The sequence below is a fragment of the Cryptomeria japonica genome, chromosome 7 (assembly GCF_030272615.1).
Source record: "Cryptomeria japonica chromosome 7, Sugi_1.0, whole genome shotgun sequence".
Lineage (NCBI taxonomy): Eukaryota > Viridiplantae > Streptophyta > Pinopsida > Cupressales > Cupressaceae > Cryptomeria > Cryptomeria japonica.
In genome coordinates this window covers 552,754,347-552,775,996 of record NC_081411.1, presented here as the reverse complement: position 1 = coordinate 552,775,996, position 21,650 = coordinate 552,754,347, and the positions used below count along the sequence as shown (strand labels likewise).

Here is a 21,650-nt window from a genome sequence, read left to right as displayed (position 1 = left end):
GAGTTCACAGCGCCTAGAAACAAAGTTCTCATAAGGAAACTCCTACCAGCCAAGAGAGTCCTCAACAAATTGCTGATAAGAAAAAGAAATCAGCAACGATGATGGATGAGGAGACACGAAAAGAATTGAGGAAGAGAAAATTATGTTCTTGGTGTAAGGAGCCTAAAGAAGAGAGCATGATTGCCCCTTGAGTCCTAAGAGGAAAGTGAATCGTGCGATGTGGGTGTATTACGATGATTCTAATTCTGAAAATTCAGATCAACCGGCTGCCTCAGGGGATAATCAAGATGGAAACACTGCAATGGAGCTTGAGCCAGATGGGAATCTATCTCCTATAGCTATATTTGTTGATGAGCAGGGAGAGATAACCTTCCGATTTAGAGGATCAGTTAATGGGCAGCGTTGTGTTGCTTTGCTTGACACTGGAGCCACACGCAATTTCATTGATGAAGGATTTGTGGCTCGATGTAGGTTGCAGACAAAAGATTTCAAGGGATTTAGAGTAAGAGTTGCAGATGGATATACCCTCATGTGCACCAAACGAATAAGTGGTCTCACTCTGCTGCTGAATGACTATGAACTACAAGCTGATTTTTATGTGGTTAACATGGGGGCAGCAGATGTAGTCTTGGGAATGAAATGGCTCCAAGACATAGAAGAGTTTACTCTCAATGTGCCTAAGTTGGAGATGAAGTTCAAATCAAATGACAAAAATTATGTGTTGAGAGGAATTGTTGATGGCAGCTTGCACTCCATCTCGCTTTGTAGGAAGGAAAGCGAGAAGGAAGAACAGTTGGTTACTCAAGAGGAGCATGAGATGGTGGATAATCCATTGTTTGAGCTTGATGCTACATGGTTGTTGGATAATTCACTCTATGATTGGGATGTGGATCATTCTCCTGATAGTGATGATTGGAATTCTTTTAGTGTATCAGGATTTCATACAGGGTCCATACAAGGAAATTCAAAGGTATATGTAGTGAGGAGTCTCTACAGCTTCAACTTGGATCCTCATGTACATGACTTGTTTCAGATGCATAGTTCAGGGCTACAAGTGGTGGATGGTTTACTTACAGCGGAGATTGGGAGCAAGAAGGATCAGCCACTTGATTTGTTTCCTCATAAGACTTGTACTCCTGTAGCACATGATGAGGTTATTGATTTGATTCAGTGGATTCAGCTGATAGTGCAAGAGTTGTGTGGTGATCACAGGGACATTACACATATTTATCTATGGGATCCAAGTGGAGGATTGACTCCTTGGGGTCAAGCAATTTCAGGGCAGGCGGATTGTAATGTCCTCATTTTAAATAAGAATTGATTAATTAATTTAATTAATTAAGTTGTCCAATTTATTGATATATTTTATGGATAACTTGATTAATTATTTTAATTAATAATATTAAGTTAATTATTTATAAAGTTATCAAATAAATTATAATTAAAGGATGACTTTATATTTAATTAATTTAATAAAAGTGACTAATTAAATATTATTTCATAGTCACTTCTAGAAGCTTCTGGATGTTGGAGTAAAAAAGTATAAAGGAAGATCAAGAGGAAGCTTCAAGGCAGATTGGAGAATTGATATTTGAATAGAATTGGTTTTGTAGAACCGAGAGGTGTCTGCAAACTACGGTCTTTGGGAACGAAAACTCCCATAGATTGCATAACTGAGGGAGTGGAAGACCTTCCGAGGGGTTGCAGCTGAGAGTGGAGGATAATTCAGTTCTTCACATTGTGCTTATTGAGGATTTCATAGCATTTTCAGGGAATAAGGGCATTGGATTACTTCAGCTCATCTTATTTGATACCTATATGCATCGAACTGCTTGTGGAGGATAGGTGATCTCTTTTGTAGCATTGTGAAGGTGATTTGAAGGAGTAAATCAATCAAAATCAGATCTGAAGACAAGTTGCAGCAGACCTCCATAACCCACGATTTCATCCTTATCCCTTCTTTGGAGCACCGAATCACACCAATGGGGTCATTGCTTATTACAAGAGGGAGAGGTGGTTCATTTAAGAGCAAATTGAGGGAGAATCAAGTGGAGATCAAGGCCTAATTTAATTCTGGAAAAAATCAAACCAGTCTGAAGATATTTCACTTTTTTATTCATAGACTCCCATTGAGGCATCAATTTGGTCATCTAACATTGACATCTTGATTTGTGGAGAAGGGCGATCATTCTTGGAGAAAGAATGAAGCTTAGAAGCTGAAAAAATGACAGTTCTCAGACCTTTACAGAAGCAGCAGAGGCGATCTGATATAGGGGTGGAAATTGGACATTCAAGGCTCCAAAATTGTAAATACTGTCAATAGTTGATCAGAAGTTTTGAAATGATTATTTCGCCTCTTGTAAATTCGTGGGCTCAAAGCAGACTGAAGTCACAGTGTGTTGTGTCTTGAATATAATTATTACAAGTGGAAGATGAATTGTTGAGCCTGGTGATATCGATCAGTTTCATCTTGAATCTCGGCTTTGCCTTGGATTGAAATCGCTGGATCAGAATTTTGAAATTAATATGTCAAAATGTAATCGCTTCTTGTGAAGATGTATTTGCTATCAAACATGAATCTCGATCACTAAACCCAAGCTTGAGGGTTTGCCATTATCACTTTGCCAATGTCAAAATCGATGTTGTCCAAGACAGATTTGCAATGTGAATCGTACTAGGGTAATCACTAATAAGAAATCAGAGATTGATATCCTCTGAAGTGCAACCAATGTGATGAATTTGCCTCGCTTTCAAAGTCGTTGCCACAGAGTTGATCAGAGCAAAATCACTATTAAAATAATTCACTGATAACTATATTGAAAATCAAATAACTTAAGGCAATATCGATTTTAGATTGATCAAATGAAATGATCAATCTTAAGGTTATAGTCACTCAAGATCAAAATCGTTGAGTATCACCTCAACCTGATGGTGTAATGGAACGGCTTGGAAGATTCACCTGTATGCAAGCAATATTGGTTTCTTTATATAATCGTTGCTTCCTTTAAGATCATGCAGGTCGCTGTCATGTAAGTCAGATACACACCAACAAACACATCTTCCACTCCCATGTCTTTTATTTTCTTAGCGACGGTGACTACACCAGTCTCTGTTACTCAAATTGCTGTATAGTAATTTGTCATAGTGCCTTTTAGGATCTTCCTTTAAGTTGTAAGGCTCTCTCCAAAGGAACCTGCTCTGATAGCATGTTGATTTGAGGTATACAAATTCTGAGTATATTATTTCTTTTCTTCCATACACTTAGAGAGGAAGATTTATTCTTCCTTTATACCTATCGTTGGTGCCCCTTCACCAAGGGTCACCACTCTCTCAAGGGTCACCACTCTTTCAAGTTGGTCTCCAATAATCATATTATTAATAATAATATAATAATTATTATATTATCATATAATATAATAATTATACAATATTATATTATAATTGTGATAATATAATTATATTATCTCTTAATAATAATATAATTATATTATCATATAATAACATACTTATATTATCTCTCAATAATAATATTATCACAATATAATTATATTATATTATATTATCACAACCTTTATGTTGTCGATGTTGGCCTGAAGGAATCCGACCATAGCATCAACACTCCCTCTTAGTCAATGAGGTTGATTTGGCCACTTACATATTTGTCTTCCTCAGTTTGGAAGTGATGACTGACGCTGCCAATCTTCAACAGCCGAGTCCAGCCGAGTTTCGACTCCGAGTCTCGAGTCCCGAGACGAGGAGGCCTCGCCGAGTCGGGTCTGAGTCTCGAGTCCCATTTCTTTGATCCTCAAGCATTCACCATGTCTCCATCTACTTCTCAAAATCGAACTTAAGCAAGGTTGGCCCTTGGCCACATTTTAAGCACAAATGAGATGACAGAAATATCACCTCCTCAAATGCAACCCTTCAAGAGATCTTTCACTCCCTCAGTTATGCTATCAATGGGAGTTTTTGTTCCCAAAGACAAATTGATCTGCAGAAACCCTTGGCTCCACAAAACTCAGTCAATACAAATATCAATTCCCAGTTGCTCAACCATGAAGCTGCCCCCTCTATTTATTCTTTTCCTTCAAGAGGTCTGCCTCCTTCTAGAAGAAATAAAATAATATTTCATTGAACTTCTAGAAGATTCCCCTTGTAATAATAATATTATTTAAGTGACTTAATTATTTTATTGCACTTTAAATAATTAAAATATCATTATGAATATAAAGTGCAACAAACGTGACATCATACGTGCAAACTCATTATCTCACCATAAAATCATGTAAAAATAATATGTGAAGCCATAAGTAACTGCCAAAACGACCCCCTCATCAATTCCTTGGCCTACGAGGGTCAAGTAATAGGCCAAACCCTTCTACGGACTGATCCTCATGAAAATGGAGACATTACAATTTTGGAGGCAGTTTCTTTTGCTACTCTGTTCCTTCTAGTACTTGCTTCTTGTCCTTGCTAGGATGGAATGGTTTAGATGTGACTTTACTATTAGGAGTAACAAGCTCCATACTGTGTGCTTTCCTCATAGCCTCGTGTAAGGTGAGTGGATCGAAAGCCTTAAGCCACCCACGCAATGGCTCAATAAGTCCCTCCATGAATAGTACAACCAAACGCCTCTTAGAAATACCAAACACCATCACTGACAATCACTGACAACCTTTGAAAATCTGCTATGTAAACCTGTAGAGATCCATTTTGCTTAAGTTGCGCAAGCTCCCTGAAGTACATCTCTAGATCCTTCTTGTCAAAACGGTCGATGAGTTTGTTTGTGAACTCATCGTATGAGGTGATCGAGCGATGTCCTAATGTGATCAAACCGTGGTACCATCACTCGTGTGCTACACCATCCAAGTGCAGAGTAGCAAACTTAATCTCCTCCTCCTTTGTCATAGACCTCAATAACAAATAATTATCGAGCTTCTAAACCCAAGCCCGAGCAGTACACCTGCCACTCCCATCATAATGTGGCAAGGTTAACTTGCTCACAACCTGCTGAAAATCTCTCTGACCTTGTGAAGCCCCGTGCTCTCCTCTAGTGGTTGGACCTGTTCTATATCTCTTCTATCAAATGAACTGATCAGGGGTCAATAACTCCCTAACCTCTGGTGGAAGTGTCATGTACTCCGTGTGTGGTGACGGACCTCCTCAGCTAAAGAAATATGAAGTTCGGCCTCTCGGCCCTATGGCGAGGGTGAAGCCTCCTATTGGATGAAAGTAGGTTGTAAAGGCCTCAAGATGTACCCAGCAGTAGTAATACGCCCCTCCAAGTCACTATGGTGTACCCTCTCTCCCTGCGTCCTACTAGACTCTCCGGAGTGAGTGGTGTGTCAAGTGTTGCCCTGCTGTGAGTAATTTTGTTTAGCCATTTGTCCCAATAACTAAGGCATCATATCCATCATAGTGTCAAATTTCTTTTCCATCCAAGCACCTGGGCTGATTGACCTAGCTCTCTCCTTATCCTTCTTGGCCATGTTAGCTGTACTACCTTAACTGTCACTAGAATATATCCCTTGTACCCCTAAAATAGCAGAAACTGTTTTCCCTTCTGAAATCTGTGGTGGCTGCCATTGAATGTGGTATTCCTTGGTATATGTTTGAACACGTTTGTCACTCATCAGAGGTTTCTTCTATCCACAGGATGGCAAGGGTTTATGGTGCTCCAATACCAATGTAATACACCACCCCAACTGCTGATTTGCAAACTCTGATTTTTGGAAAAAGTTTTTGGTTTTCTGTTTTTTCTGATTTTTTTTTAACTTCAATCTTCTAGAACATACCCGCGCACAGCTGCTCAAATTCTGGAAATCCGATGCATTCCAAAAGTGCCAATTAGCTTGTCTTAGGATACAACTACAAACACACAGTCTGATTTTTACATCAGCACTTAAATTCACTTCTTTTTGAACTGAATATATCTTCAAAACCCCAACTCCAGCTGAATGGCTTTAATAATAGTCATAAATGATATGGCTGGGTTGATTTGTTGTTGTAGACTTCTGTAGGCTACTGTGAGGCTTCCAATTTACTCAGATCTGCAATTAACTACCCCAAAACTGCCCTCAAATCAGTCTGATCCACTATTTCATACCCTCACAAATGCTGGAAATGATGAATTTCTTTGCTAAGATACCCTTGGATGATCTTACACACCTGTAGGCATCAACTCTTCTGAGAGATTTTGTTCTCAAAAGGCCTGATCAGCTGCACACGTTCTCAAAAGGCCTGATCAGCTGCACAAACTCTTGCTCAGAGCTCAAAACCCAAATGCTGCTGTAAAAATGAGTTAGAGAATGCCAAATTTCATCACCAAATGTTGCTTTATTCTAATCTTTCCTTGGACATACCCTTTTTAGGGTTCCAAAAGCATCTTTTGAAAGATTCCATTCCATGTACTTTATAAGATGATCCCCCTCTAAGCATTTGAATCCCTTCATGAAGCTCCCCTTTTCATTTATTAGAAAGTCTTCTTTCCTTTTATATTAAGTTGTTTTAAAACAACTTATAAGGGTCCTAGGGATCATGCCACTAGGTGGTCCCCCTTTATTATTTTAAGTTGTTTTTTTTTTTAAAACAACTTGTTATGTCTCCTAGGGACCATGACCCATGCTGGCCCACTTTATTTGTTACTTTCTTAATTTAATATAAAGTAACTTTATTAAATTAATACTTTATTGTGATTATTTTAATACTAAAGTCATCTCCTTAATATTTTGAATCCATCAACTAGCCACCCAAAACTACAAACTGATGGTGCCATTGGTCCCTGGGGTGATGACTGGACATAGTGCTCCAACTACCAATTTCCCCTATAAATAGGGATCCTCCTCAAAGACTAAGGAACTGTCTCTGATCACTGAAATTCGCTCCACTGGCTCCCTGCCAATCTTCTCGACATCCTGGTGGCTCCACTAGTGACTAACAGTATACTCCTAAAAAATAGGAACCTCCCTAAAATTTAGGAGACAGCCCCGAAACAACTGAGGATGCTCCCAATGTCTCCTGTTGTGTTTCCCCAAGCTTCGAGTTAACTAAGAGTCACTCCCTTAAAATTAGGAGCCCTTCCTTAAAAATAGGAAACTTGCTCAAAGCTCTAGAAACAACTCGTATGCCTCCCCAAAGTCTCTTGTTCCACTATGTAAGTCCCCTGTCCACTGTATTAGCCTACGGGGACTCCTGTAAATAGGCTAACCCTGCTAGAGCACACCTAACTTAAGGAGGGGACATTACAAGAAATTCATAGGACAAAAGCTTAAGTGCCAATATTTGATAAAATTACTGCACACTACGCCAAGTATCAAGGTCTTCCTCAAGAGATTACGAATGAGTTGTCCCTTAATCATTTCATGGATCATGAGAGATCTAGAAATGGGACTAGACAAGAACAACGGCCCTAAATTCAACAAAGGGACTACCAAAACACATGAGAAAACTGACACTTTCCCCATTTGATGGAAATGAAAAGAGAAAAACTTATGCATGGATTCAGAAGTTGGATACATACTTCTCCCGTAAACATATGGCAAAGGATGAGGCCATTAAATTTGCAACTCTTCATCTCGAAGGATTTGCCCGTGAGTGGTGGTACAATGGGTTAGTTACTCAAGGTCACAATTTGTTAAACTCATATGATGAGTTTAGTGAGATATTGATGAAATTGGATAAAAATGAACCAGAGGTGCATATTTGTGAGTTGGCCCAGCTCAAGTTGTATGGCACTGTTGAAAATTGCATTGCTGATTTCCTAAAATTTGTTGTTATGGTGCCCGACGTTACAAAAAGAAGATTTGTTATGTTGTTCATAGAAGGATAAATAAAGAATTTAAGGGGCTTGGTCAAAGCCTTTGAGCCTACATCTCCACAAGAGGTAATTAAGGGAGCTCTAGCTCTTGAATGTACTCTTCCCAAGAGCAAGTTTCAAAAGAAGAGCTTTCCATCCAAAAAGCCATTTATGAAAACTTGCCATCAACCCAAGAGTTTACCACTTAAATGGATGAAGATGTCAAAAATGAATTAAGAAGCAAGAAATTATGCTTCACGTGCAAAGAGCCTTTGGTTCATGGTCATAGATTCCTTGGAAAAGGCCAAGTTCATCACATAGAGGTGGTTTTTGATAATGAATCAAAATTAGAAAATTCTGAACAGCATACTAATACTAAGGAAAATGTACCTGAAAGATTTGATGAGAGAAGACTATTGAAATTGTTAAACACAGATATATTGAGGAGGGGGGTGTGTTGAGTCAGTATATGCCAGTTCCAATTTAATTCAACTTTAATTAGCTACCATTAATAGCTTCTCCAATCATCATAGAAACTGATAAGAAAGAGATAAGCACACATTAACACAATAGTACACCAGATTTATGTGGAAACCCGGAAGGGAAAAACCACGGTGAGAATAGCTGCTTGGATCTATTGTCCAAATCCAACCTCACAAGCAAATAATGAACTTAAAGTATTTTGTAGGCACAAACCCACAACAATTACAACCTATGATGGAGACATCAATCACTAATCATATTTGCAAGCACCAACCCATAGGAAACACCAATCCCCTAATAGAAGAATTGAGCACCAACTCAGATGATGTTGAAGCACCAAACTCAATTCAACAAAGTACATGAAAGATATGTCATGCGGAACTTCAAGGCTGAATCTTCAGCATCTCCCTAATCTGATCAACTTCAGAGCACTCCTACATTATGCGCAAGATTTGCATTTCAAGTCACTCACTTAAATTGTCATGTTCCATTATTTTGCTTATTTTAAATAAAAACTTGATTTAGATATTTAATTCGTTAATTTTTATTTATGTTTGAATGGATTAAGTTAAATAGAATACTGATATGCTTAGTTTAAAAGTGATTAAATTAGATTTTGATGATGTTGAAATGATAATACAAGAAATTGATGATAACTTAGACTAGATATGTATGATGATAATGATCTTTGAGCTGACCTATTAATGTGTGAATGAGTTTAAGTGGATAAAAATGCTAAAGTTAAATTAAATATTCAACTAACAGTATCCTCAAATCGTCTCCAAATTAAATGAAATTTGGACACAAATCTCCTTCGTTTAATGTCCAAACCCTAGCCGTCCAAGGTATTATGAAAATAAGGCAATTAAGCCTCCAAGTATGAAGCAATATGTCTTCCACCGGCAAATAAACTTCAAACTCTATCTGATATGCTTTTCCTTCTTTCAAACCCTAACTGGTTGAAGCTCCAAAATGATTTAAGACCTACAAATATGCTCAATGATGAACTCTGGGAGGATTCACCTCTCAATGTGGAGTTGGGTTTTTGTCCAATCCACTGATTTCCAAGGGTTTCCATCCTCGAGTTTCCTGTAAATGAAAGCCAAAACTCTCAAGCTTCCCAAAGAGAAAATAAATAAGCCGTATATGTCAAAATGAGCTCCCAAGTGTCTTTTAATAATGCTTTCATCCCGACGCACTAATTAGGGTTTGCACATTTTAAATTAATAATAAATTCACCTTATGACTCCCTTAGTGCCCAAAAGATCATCACTTCATTAACATTTTAAATCAGTACCTTATAACTCCCATGGCGCCAATATTAAAACTTTATATTATATTAAATAATGTTAGTTGAATATTTAATTTAACTTTAGCATTTAATGTTATTTAAAATACCTCTAAACATCATTAGTCGCCAATATATCTTCAATTTAAACAATCACTGGCTATACAAATCCCAAAACTGAATATACTGCATGCTGAAGCTGAGGGGAGACTGAACTATGACCAACTACCAAAAATAGCGGTTACAATACACAGTAACTGCTAAAAATATTAAGTCAACCCAAACTCCCAATTGACAAAACAATATTGAAACCGACACCTACTAAAAATAGTAAGTCTCGAATGAGTTGTCCAAAATCACTCCAAAAAGTGTCATTCAATTCCAATACGTCCTTTGAGCTCATTGGCGACATCAAAAATCCCCTTCTGAACCAACTGACACGGACCTTGAAAGATAGTACCAACCACTCTACAAGAGGACCTAAAAGTGGGGATATTGCAGCTTATCACTGCATAGTTAAGCTAGCATTTTAATCATTCGAATAGCAATATTTTTGAATTCGAAAAGGGTGGAACAAATATAAGAGGGGAATCGAACTGTCAAGGCGTCCAAGCTGAGAATAGTGGGCTGCCAGTATTCAATCAATACGTCTTCAGTTATTCAAGTAGGTTCAACAATTCTTTTCTATTCTTCTAAATTTATATAATGAATTTGGGTAGAACCCATATCATCATGTGAAATCTGAAAGTGTGCCCTCTTATTTAAAATCTTATTATCAAATCTGATTGGATGTTGTTAATACAAATGGGTGCATAGCCAGATGTATGAGAATCAGTACATCAGATTATGAAACCATTTGGGTATCCTGAAAACCTTAGATGTACCTGCAACGTAGACAAACTACTCTCAGCCTTCTTTTCCATGACGGTCTGTAATCGAGCTTAGATTCTGAACATATGAGACAGATCGAAAAATAACTAAAATCTGATTACTAAATCTGCAAATCTTCATTATAACTTCAAGAGCAACAACAGCATGAAACATTAACATCATTCTGGCATTAAAAAGTATAGTAAATCATTCAGAAATCACAGAAATATAGAGGACAGTTACCGTCTTCTTGACAGATTGCAAACAACATCATTATTACAGTTAAAACAACTAAAAGATAGAGATATTAGTAACCTTGCTACATGTTCATCTGAAAAATTAGTTAATTAAGAAACGAAAACAGATAGGTAAACTTAGAAATAATAGAGAATGTATACACATATAAATATGTACTTATACACGGGTTATCACATATAGTAAATATACATGCGATATACCTTCTCTTAAAATGTCTGAAATATCCCAGACCAATTTTTTTCAATTTTTCAATTACAAAGAGTAATGCAACACACATCCGTTAGGGTTAGCACTTAAACCAAAACGATGCGGAAAACAACTCTAACCAAGAATGTACACCAGGATCCCAGGTTGGGCAAGGCGTGAGCATATGGTCAGAGGGTCTTAAAGCATTCTGAAAGTAACTCTAACCAAGAATGTGCCCAAGATGGACTAACATATGGTCAGAGGATCTTGGTGCATGCTGAAAGCAACTCTAACCAAGAATGTGCCCAAGATGGACTAACATATGGTCAGAGGATCTTTACAATTACAACTGCTGAAAGGAAAACTCGACACCAAGCATGTGCTTTCAAACCCAGGGTGGGAATGGAGCTACCATATGGCGGAGATGCTAAGAACTTAGAAATGGAATTAAATGTAAATAACAAGCGTGAAATGAAAATGAGAAGAAATGCTGCCAGTACTACTGTTCAGCTTACAATATGATAGTAAATGCTTGCCAAGATCATAGGATTAAGACTATACAATGCTGTAACAATATAGAAGGCTCTCTCGGGCTTAACAAAAATGATAAGTCCAAGAAATTCTACTCAAGGATCAATCTTAATATTCTGATTTATGACAGACCTGCACGTGAAATGCTTAATCAGCAACACATGGAATCACTAAAATGCTCATTACTCTCTCAATACTAGTCCGAATGACCCAAAACCAAAAGCAATGGCTTCCTATGAAGGAGGCGACCCAACCAATAGCAAGAAATCAGAAATTAACCCAACAGATTATTTATCACGAACCCCAAGGCAATTCCCAGCAGTGACGCCAGGCAAGAATGGTGATTCTTCTCTATAAAATAAAACACTTCATATTAGAATCTGCAAATTTACACAAAGGAGCGCCCAGCCAAAACAAGAGGAAATATGCAATACCCAGATTGAATATGTTTTTATTTTGAAATATATGAGTGAAACTACGAATCTGCCCTGCTAACCGCGACTCCCGAAAATGAAATGAAATGCATATAACTGAACTTCAAGCACAACTCAAGCTACAATGCAATCCCCACTACAAACTCTCACAACTACACTAAATCACCACTAGTTGCTATCTTTCAAGCAAGAAGCAATGCCAAGGCTAGGAGGCATTCATTCCTTGAAGCAACCCCAATACCATTCCGGCATAGTAACATTACAATAGACATAAGATGCCAACTGAAGGGAAGAGGCCTCCATTTATAAGCTTAACAAGGGATCTCTAGAGGCTTCTAGAAAGTGCGCCCTAATTTCACATTTGAGTTTTCCTCCAAGAGATGGCGCCACTTTTAAAAACTTAATTAACCTTTATTTTAATTCACTTCTCTTCATAAAGTTGGCACCCCTTTTCATAAGCAAGATTTTAGACCTTAGGAAATATTAAATCCCTTCCATGATGCGTCCACCCTTGAAGACCACCTTTTAAAACAACTTGAAGTGATGAAGCTAGGCCAAGGGGTCAACTTTAAAATATAACATTAAAACATAACATTATTTAAATGAAATGAACTTATCTCTCCAAAAACATCCCAAGGCCAAAAGTGACGAAGCCAACTGAACCAACTAAAGAAGAGAACCAACTGTGTCGAAATAATCAAGACCACTGCCAGAAATAGAATTTACTAAAAATAGTAAATTCCAAAAAGTGCTCGGAACGCAAAGCCGGACATACCACTGCGAAGCCGTTTGAAAACCCAAAAAGAATCCGCGATCCAAACTCTAATTCACGAGCAACAACAAACTCCAAAATTGGAAACCCTAATTTCACCCATTGAGTAGCCTACGGGTCTCCGAAATAGGCCATCGGTCAACTGAAACATTATGCCTGAGAGGGACATTACAATGTCTTATTTTAATTTCTCTTCCTGTTAATGACTATTGTATAAGTCTGCATTTTGTCTTCATTACGAAACTGAAATATATAAAGGAAAATTCCTCATAATCATTTATAAATCTGATTTCTTACTTATCATCTCTTCTTTCTGAATGTAAGCTCATATATATGTGTATAATAATATATGTATATATATCATTGTATACATACATGTGCCATACCTTCTTATAAATAGATTATTGTTCCTAAAATGATGATGTTATGTATGTAAATGATTGCAAAAGATGCATTACAACAGCCATATAGAATGATAGAAATGCATATGAAGTCATGTAAACAATCTCAACATGATATTAGAAATGCATGAAAGTCATATAAACAATCTCTCATTGATAATGCAGTGAAAAAACATAGAAAATGATGAATTATTAAAATGCATGTATATGACAACATCTTGATGCATTGAATAGCCATGTAGAATAGTAATTGTACGATTGATCATAAGTTGAATATAGGAGCTGCATCAATGATCATATAGAATGTAAATTAAACATATGAAAAGTCATGTAGGAGAAATGAGAAGTATCATCATAGGAAAATGCATGATCATAGGATCATTATTGCTCAATGCATTGTGTGTGGGATAAGCTATGTTTCCGGGAAGGGGTGCCAAATGTGGAACAGCAGAGAAGGATGATCCTCTTTTCGGGAAAATCCACATTTATAAGTACTTAGGACAAAGCCTGGTTCATTTTAATAGATGAATTGCCTCGCAAATATTACTTAATATGTTTCTCTGCCACATCCTGATAATATGTCATTGCATACTCATATAGTAGATGTGCATGTAGATGTATAAGGCTGCACAATGGTTTCCATCCTACCATTGTTTCCAAGTAGCTAGGCTCTTTGTGCAGGGTCAGTGGTTCTTCATGTCAAGAAGAACTCCGAGGAAGCATGACTGCTTCATGGTTGGGTGGAAAAGCGCCCAGGCCATGTTCACATCCTCAGCTAGCAGATGACCTTGTGGTTGGTGGCAAGCAAGGACGATTGTATTTCTAATTATTTGTATCTTGTACTTTGTGCTTTGTTTATATTGTTATCATGACAGCAAGTAGACCAACAACTTTGTACTTATATTATTGTATATGTGCTTTCCTAGAATAAGCACTTAAACTCCATTGGAAATTGTAATTGAATTATTTATTTATATTAATATGGAGTATTTGAGAATATTTAATGTTTGATGATGTGTTGAGGTTACATTTGCACAACTTTCGAGTACATGAAAGTATGATCCTTTTGATTGGAAGGATTGTCGTTTATTTCATTTTTCTTTAGTTGTTTCAAAATTTTATATTTGTCCCTTTCATGATAATTGGCTAATGGTTTATCACTTTCTAGTCTAGAGACTAATATTATGGTCTTTCAAAGTGCAAGGTCCATAGATTGCTATTGATTGTTGTGTATACTATTTACAAACATTTATGACTTTGACTACTTGATAATCTCCACAAATGTTTGAAGGTACATATATTTTCAAATTTGAATACTATGTTCTTCAATGTATTATTGTTTTACACCCCAATAATTAGCACTATAATGGGGAGATGCCATGTCTATGTGTAGTTGGCATAAAATGCCTTTACGATAATATTGGTTATCTGCCAATGTATTAATTATTTGTATTACGTGGGTTGTCACTTGGGTAGTTGTGTCGGTTGACAGTTGTGTTCCTCTTGGAAACTATAGGGTCGTTTAAATATGTTGAGTACCGCCAAGGAAGGTACTATGGTATAGTCAGATCAATTGTAATCCTTGGCCAACCATCTTTGGTCTTCCTCTATGTAATAATATCATGTGCAAATGAAGATTTATTTTACTGCCGTGTCTGGTATGCATTGTGATTTGTGTTATTATTTCCTGTATTTAATTTATCAGATATAGCAGTAAACATTGTGGCCCACACAAGAGTTCGACCAATGCTACAAATTGCACAAATAAAAAATGCATACTAATGATTTTTTTCTAAAATTTAGGTTTGCAAAATATTTACTGTAATAATTATATTTCCCTTTTGTCAAGTCAGTTCAAATGTCCCCTTTTATAATTAAATTAATATATAAAATATTTTATCTTTCACTTCATATTATTATATTATGTGTTACCTCTATGGCTTTACCATGTCACATATTACAAGGCATGGTAGCTAATGGTGAAGGGAGGATCCCACTCACTGGGATGAGAACCCAAAATTGTATATTTGTTAGGATTGTTGGAACAAACTTATAGGGTATTTAAGTCAGTCAAGACAAGCCCGCAGTTTTAGAAATGGACAAAGTCTTTCTTTTGCAATCCATAAATAACTTGTGCTGGTCATTAACATGATATAACACATGCCACAAAATTGGTACGTAGATTGGGAAAGCCTGAGATTGTCATAAGACTTTGACTACCAATGCCAGGTAAACCATTTACAAGAAACATCTTTCTCATCATGTATTTCTAGAAATGAGAAGATGTATCGCATTGCATACAATAAACATAAAATATATACATATAAGATTCAAGATTTCATACTAACCTAGGCAGGGTCAATCGGTGATCAGGTAGGTTGATGGCCTAGAGAGAGCACCTTCATTGCACATACAGAAGGGGGTTCTGACTAGCATCTCCCATTGTGGAGAATGCACGCCATAATTTTCAAAACTGGTTTTTGGACGATCACCCACTGTATATTCAGCCCTGGTCTCCGAACTTTGACCCTACATAGCTGGCGGTTTATGATAAACTAGTATGGATCCGATTGTACAACCTACCGATTTAATATTGGAGCGAGGCATGTTTGGAAACGATCGGAAGATCCCTTGGTACTTTATTGGAAATTGATGAAGATATCGTTGAGGGAGATTTATACACATATGCCAGACTCAAAATAGCAATCGTGAAGAAAATTCCCTCTTCAGTTATGCTACTCACTGCGGATGGTGAAAGGAAACAGCATATAGAAGTAGAAAAAGAAATTAGCGCTTGTTCGAGATGTGGAGGTAAACTTCACAGTGCCGACAAATGCAGACTATTTGTGAGAAAGGCCTTTAACCGCCCTCACAGAAAACCAAAACAGGTATGGAAGGTAAAAGAGAAAATTTGGAACCTGAAACCCTGCTTTTAGAAGGCCCTAAATCCATCAACATCGGTTCAAACCAAGATGTAAGCACGAAGATTCCTACACAAGACATCCCATTAGATAGCAACATCATCCCAAATAATGACATAATGATGAATCCAATTAAATACCCCACAGTTGAGGAGGTACTGCAGGAGTCTGATTTGGATACAAATGAGTTGGATAGTGATGGTGATGAATTGTATACAGTGGATCCAAGATGTATCAGCCAGTCAGCAAATATTGTCCTTGGAAGAGCGAAAGGCACAAGAGGAAGGAAAAGCCACAAGACAATTAGGGAGCAGAGGGCAAATGAGAAGGGCATTGTAAGTATGTTGAAATTTTTGAATCCTAACAAGGGAGGAAGGCCCTCCCTTGGGGGAAGATGAGGATCACCTCATGGAATGTCAGGGGCAAAAAACACTTGGTCAAAAGGACTTTGGCCAAGCTCGATTCAGAAGTATATATTCTACAGGAAACAAAGCTAAGTAAGGAAAAGGCGGTTGAGTTTATCAAATATTGTTTTAAATGAAAGGGAATTTTTCAAGATGCCAGAGGTTCAGTTGGGGGCTTGGGAATCATGTGGAACCCCTCCAAAATTGAAGTGCATCCCATTGCTCCGTTTGATCACTGGATGGCGTGCAACATTGTCTGCAAGCAATCCAATATCTCCTATCCGTTATTTAATATTTATGGACCTATTAAGACTGAGGAAAAACTAAAAGTTTGGAATGAGGTCTCCAACCAAGCTAATCTGTTGGAAAAAGGCAAGGTCATAGTTGTTGGTGACTTCAATGCTCTTTTGGACATTGATGAGAAGTTGGGTGGTCTTTGGAAACCTTCGAAAGTTATGGATGATTTTAGAGAATTTGTATCTAACTGCAAGTTGGTCGATATCATACCTAAGAATGGTAGATTCACTTGGACTAATAGAAGGCTAAACTTTGCCAATATATCAGAAACGCTGGATCGTTTCTTGGTTGGCGAATGGTGGATAAGTGGCAACTACTCATTAGAAATTGAAAGTGTGCCTCAAATTGGATTGGATCATCTACCACTATCACTATCCATTGCTCAGGATACTCGCAGACATAAGAACTACTTCAAACTCTTAAGCATGTGGTGGCAAGATGAGAAGTTCTTTGACAATCTGAAAAACTGGTAGCAAGAAGGCAACATCTACTCTGGCTCCCCTAGCTATAAATTTGTCAAAAGAATTCAGTTCCTGAAAAATAAAATTAAAGATTGGAACAAATTGTCCTTCAAAAATGTTTTTGTAGAGAAAAGTAGAATTGAGGAAAAACTAGAAGAAATTGGCAATCGGGTTATGCAATTTGGCATGACCAATGTGGAGTTCGAATTGGAGAAAACACTCAAAGCCCAGTATATGGAAATTTTGAAGCGGGAGGAACTATATTGGAAAGATAAATCTAGGGAACTTTGGATAGTTGAGGGGGATCTCAACACTAAATTTTTTCATGCTTCTTCTAAGGCTAGAAGGATCAATAATAAGATATGCTTGATTAAGGATGAGAATGGGGTTCTGAAAACTTCGGTCGCAGATATTGAGCTAATTGCTCTCAATTACTATATGGATATATTGGGCAGCTCTGAGGTAGATAATTCGAGTTCAATACCAATAATTGAGGAAGTCATTAACCCCCTCATTACTAGCTCTGATTGCGATATGCTACTTGCTCCTTACTCGTTGGAGGAAATTAAACTTGCCACATTTTCACTTCATCCCCATAAGGCACCTGGACCAGATGACATAACGACAAAGCTTTTTCAAAAATGTTGGGATTTCATGGGCAAGGATATTTGGAATGTGGTTGAAGAATTCCAGAAAAAGCACAGGTTTGTGAAAGAGATCAACCACACCATAAAAAATCTTATTCCTAAGAAACAGGATTGTTATTCCATGTCTGATTTTCACCCAATATCCTTATGCAACACTATCTACAAAATAATATCAAAGGCAATGGCTGAAAGATTGAAGAAGTTGCTACCAAAGCTAGTATCTGAAAATCTGAATGGATTTACTCCAGGTCGGGAAATTGCAGACAGCATCATCCTGGTATCGGAAGTCATTCACTCACTCCATAAAGAAAAATTGAAAGGTATGATTATTAAACTAGATGTTGCCAAAGCCTATGATAAGGTGATTTGGAATTTTCTTATGCATGTCCTTGCCAGATTTGGTTTCCCAGTTAAATGGGTTGAATGTATAAAATTTTGCATTAGCACAGTAAACTTCTCTATTCTTGTCAAAGGTAATTTGAGTGGGTTCTTTGGAGCCACAAATGGTCTGCGACAAGGAGATCCATTATCACCTTCAGTCTTTGTTCTTATGGCGGAAGTTTTAGGGAGGCTAATAAAAAAGAGGCATAGTGAAGGCATTTGGAAAGGAATCAAAGCTCATGAGCAATTTGAGGCAATCACACATTCCCAATTTGCCGATGATACCATCATATTTGGTGATGCATCCATCCGGGAAGCTATAGGCATTAAGAACACACTAGAGGAGTACACAATGGCTTCGGGTCAAGCTATGAATAAAGAAAAATCTCAGTTGTTCTTCTTTAATACTAATAAGATGGCCCAGGGCAGAATTGCACAACACTTGGATAAAAAAATTGCTGAGCTCCCGATCAAATACTTAGGGATATGTATTAACAAAGGATGCAGACAATCCCAAATCTGGGACGATGTTATTAACTCATGTCAGACTAAATCAGAATATTGGAAAAATAGGTGGCTGACCCAAGCAGGTAGACTTACCATGATCAAATCAATTTTATCTGCCATTCCAATATACATGTCCTGTTTCAAAATGTTGTTCGCTGCAGGAAAAAGTCTGAACAATCTGCTCAAAAAATTTGTTTGGGATGGTGCTGAAGATAACAACAAAATTCTGCTTATCAACTAGGATACATTGTGCCTAATTAAGGAAGATGGGGGAGTTGGCTTAAGGAAAATTGAGTTGCAAAATTCTGCCCTTCGTGCTAAGCTCTCCTGGAAGATGTGCAAAGAACCTCAAAAACTTTGGTGCAGCCTGTTCCAAAAGAAATATCTTGACTCGGAAAACCCTAACCGAATTCTCACAATGGCCAATTCTGAAAGGGGCTCGGCTACGTGGAATTTTTTATGGGATAGCAAACACATTATCACAGAGCATATTTCATGGCAGACTGGTAATGGTAGAACAGCGTTGTTTTGGAGAGACTCATGGGACGGGTTTCCATCTCTCTCAGAATCATTTGAAGATAAGGACTGGATAAATCTGGTTGAGAACTGCATAGGACAACATGTATGCAATTACATGGAAAACCGCGAAGACATAAATGGTCTGAGAATATGGAAGAAAATCAATATTGGTAACCCTGCATTATGTGAAACTTTGGGATGCAATAAAAGACAGGAAAATACCGGCCTCTAGTAAAGATGACAACATTTTTTGGTGTGCCTCGAAATCTGGGGAGTATAGTTCCAAACTTGGGTACGAAGTTCAAAGACAAAGGGGTACCTGTGACGCCTGGCCACATAAATTATGTTGGAATAATAAAATACTACCAAAAGCCGGGGCATTCTTGCGGATTGCTTTACATGGCAAAATCCTCACTAGTGATAGACTTAAAATTAATGGCATCTCGGGTCCCAATCGCTGTGTTATGTGTTGTGCTGACAAAGAAACAGCCAACCATCTACTCTTCAGCTGTCCAGTGGCAGAATTATGTTGGAAATGGTTCCTAGACGGCTAGACCAGATCAATTGGACTACGGTTAAAAACGAAATGCTTTTGAACTTCCTACTTTCCTGGCCAATCAGACAGAAGTCAAAATGGAGTGATCTATGGATGATTGGTCCATCTATGATTGTATGGCACATCTGGAAGGAGAGAAACAGAAGAATTTTCAAAGAAACATCACTGTCAAATATAATGTTGGTTGACAAAATAAAAGTTGCAATCGAGGAAGTGATAAATGGCAAGATACTAAAAGGCGGCCCTAAAATATACAATAACTGGGATGCCTCAATGGAAAACCATTGGTCTCTTAAAGCTTCAGGTATTTATGTCCCCCCCTCGAAGTTGTTGATAGAAATTATGTCAGATGGAAGGCCCCTCCAAAGGATTGGACAAAACACAATTTCGATGGTGCTAGTAAGGGGAACCCTGGGGAGTCCGGTATTGGCGCCATAATCCGAAATGAAAATGGTAATATTATATATGGATTGTATGGAGGCATTGGCTCTACCACAAACAACGAAGCCGAGATCCATGCACTAGAGGAAGGATTACACCTCTGTACTCTGCATGGGATCTCTCAAATCATTATTGAAGGAGATTCGTAGATCATTATAAATGGGGTTACTAAGTCAAATTTTCATAACTGGAAACTAAACAAGTGGCTGCCTCAGATAAACGATGACCTTAAATCAATTGATTGCTACGAAATTGCGCATGTTTATAGAGAAGGCAATCAAATGGTGGACTATCTAGCGAATCTTGGGGTTCGACGGAATGATGATCCTGTCTCTTTCAGTCAAGTCTCGGCAGCGGATGATATTACAAGACAATGCTTGAAGGACTGTCGTGAATCCCCATGCCAAGGTATCAGGTAATAAACCAGCTTTATATGGATTAGCACCCGATCTTGGGCTGTAGGTGGCAACGAAATATGCCTCGAAAGTTTGAAGATTAGTACGACTCTGATAGTTGGGAAGGATGGTGTTGAGACATGGACCAGCTAAGACTCGAACCTAGGACCTTCCATACACTGCTGGAGTGCTCTACCACTGAGCTACTGGCCCCTTTTGGACCAGTCCATCGTCAGTTCGGGTGTGGCTTATTTCCAACACCAACACCCCCCTTAAGCCACACCTCTCATGTGCTTGGGGCTCCTAGCCTGGACCTGGCTCTGATACCATGTTGAGACATGGACCAGCTAGGACTCGAACCTAGGACCTTCCATACACTGCAGGGGTGCTCTACCACTAAGCTACTGGCCCCTTTTGGACCAGTCCATCATCGGTTCGGGTGTGGCTTATTTCCAACACCAACAGATGGTGTCACCATTCTGGTCTCGATATCTAAAACTTGGCATTAGAAAGAATCATCACATGGAAAAGTCTCAGCCAGACCCCTTGGAAAGTACCGTCTGTAGTTAGGGACACCTCATCACTTCGGGAGTGCTTCAGTTCAGAATTAGAATCTGGTAGATATTGGTGGAGCAATAATGATTGGGATCTGTAACATGCTTCTTTCTATAAATGCTTTCTAGAAGATATGTAACCCAGTTGTCGAAAGTGCTATTTTCAGTGTGGTGTATGTAACAAAGGAAAGAGTGTTGCGGACGGCTCATTTCGGAGATGTTAGCTGTGTCAATTGTGAAAATGCGTTGGGAACACAACTAAGAAACCTGTTTATCACCGAAGATTGCGTTTATGATGCTATCTGAGGGCTAATGGGCATCGCTCTCAATTTTGAGAGACATTGGTGTGATGCAGCCGTGCTGGAGGCAGTCCTTATGCCCCTTGTCGATGTCATTGATTCCAGGGAACGTGCGATCGAACTCTTTGATGGATTCATGAAGCCATTCATTGCAGACAATGTTGCTAGTGCCATATTAAGTCTGGAAGAGGGAGTCAAAGTGAGCATTTTGAAGGTGTATTTCCAGTTCGAAAATTACTTATCCTCAGAT

At 38.1% G+C, this 21,650-nt stretch overlaps 1 protein-coding gene and 1 pseudogene across 2 annotated transcripts in view; one reads left to right on the top strand and one right to left on the bottom strand.

Moving 5' to 3' along the window:
• The window catches only part of LOC131031135 (protein SEH1), a 203,589-nt gene that overhangs the window by 46,972 nt on the left and 134,967 nt on the right, over nt 1–21,650 (bottom strand). The window lies entirely within an intron of this gene.
• Nucleotides 15,359–15,502, top strand: LOC131031177 (U1 spliceosomal RNA; annotated as a pseudogene).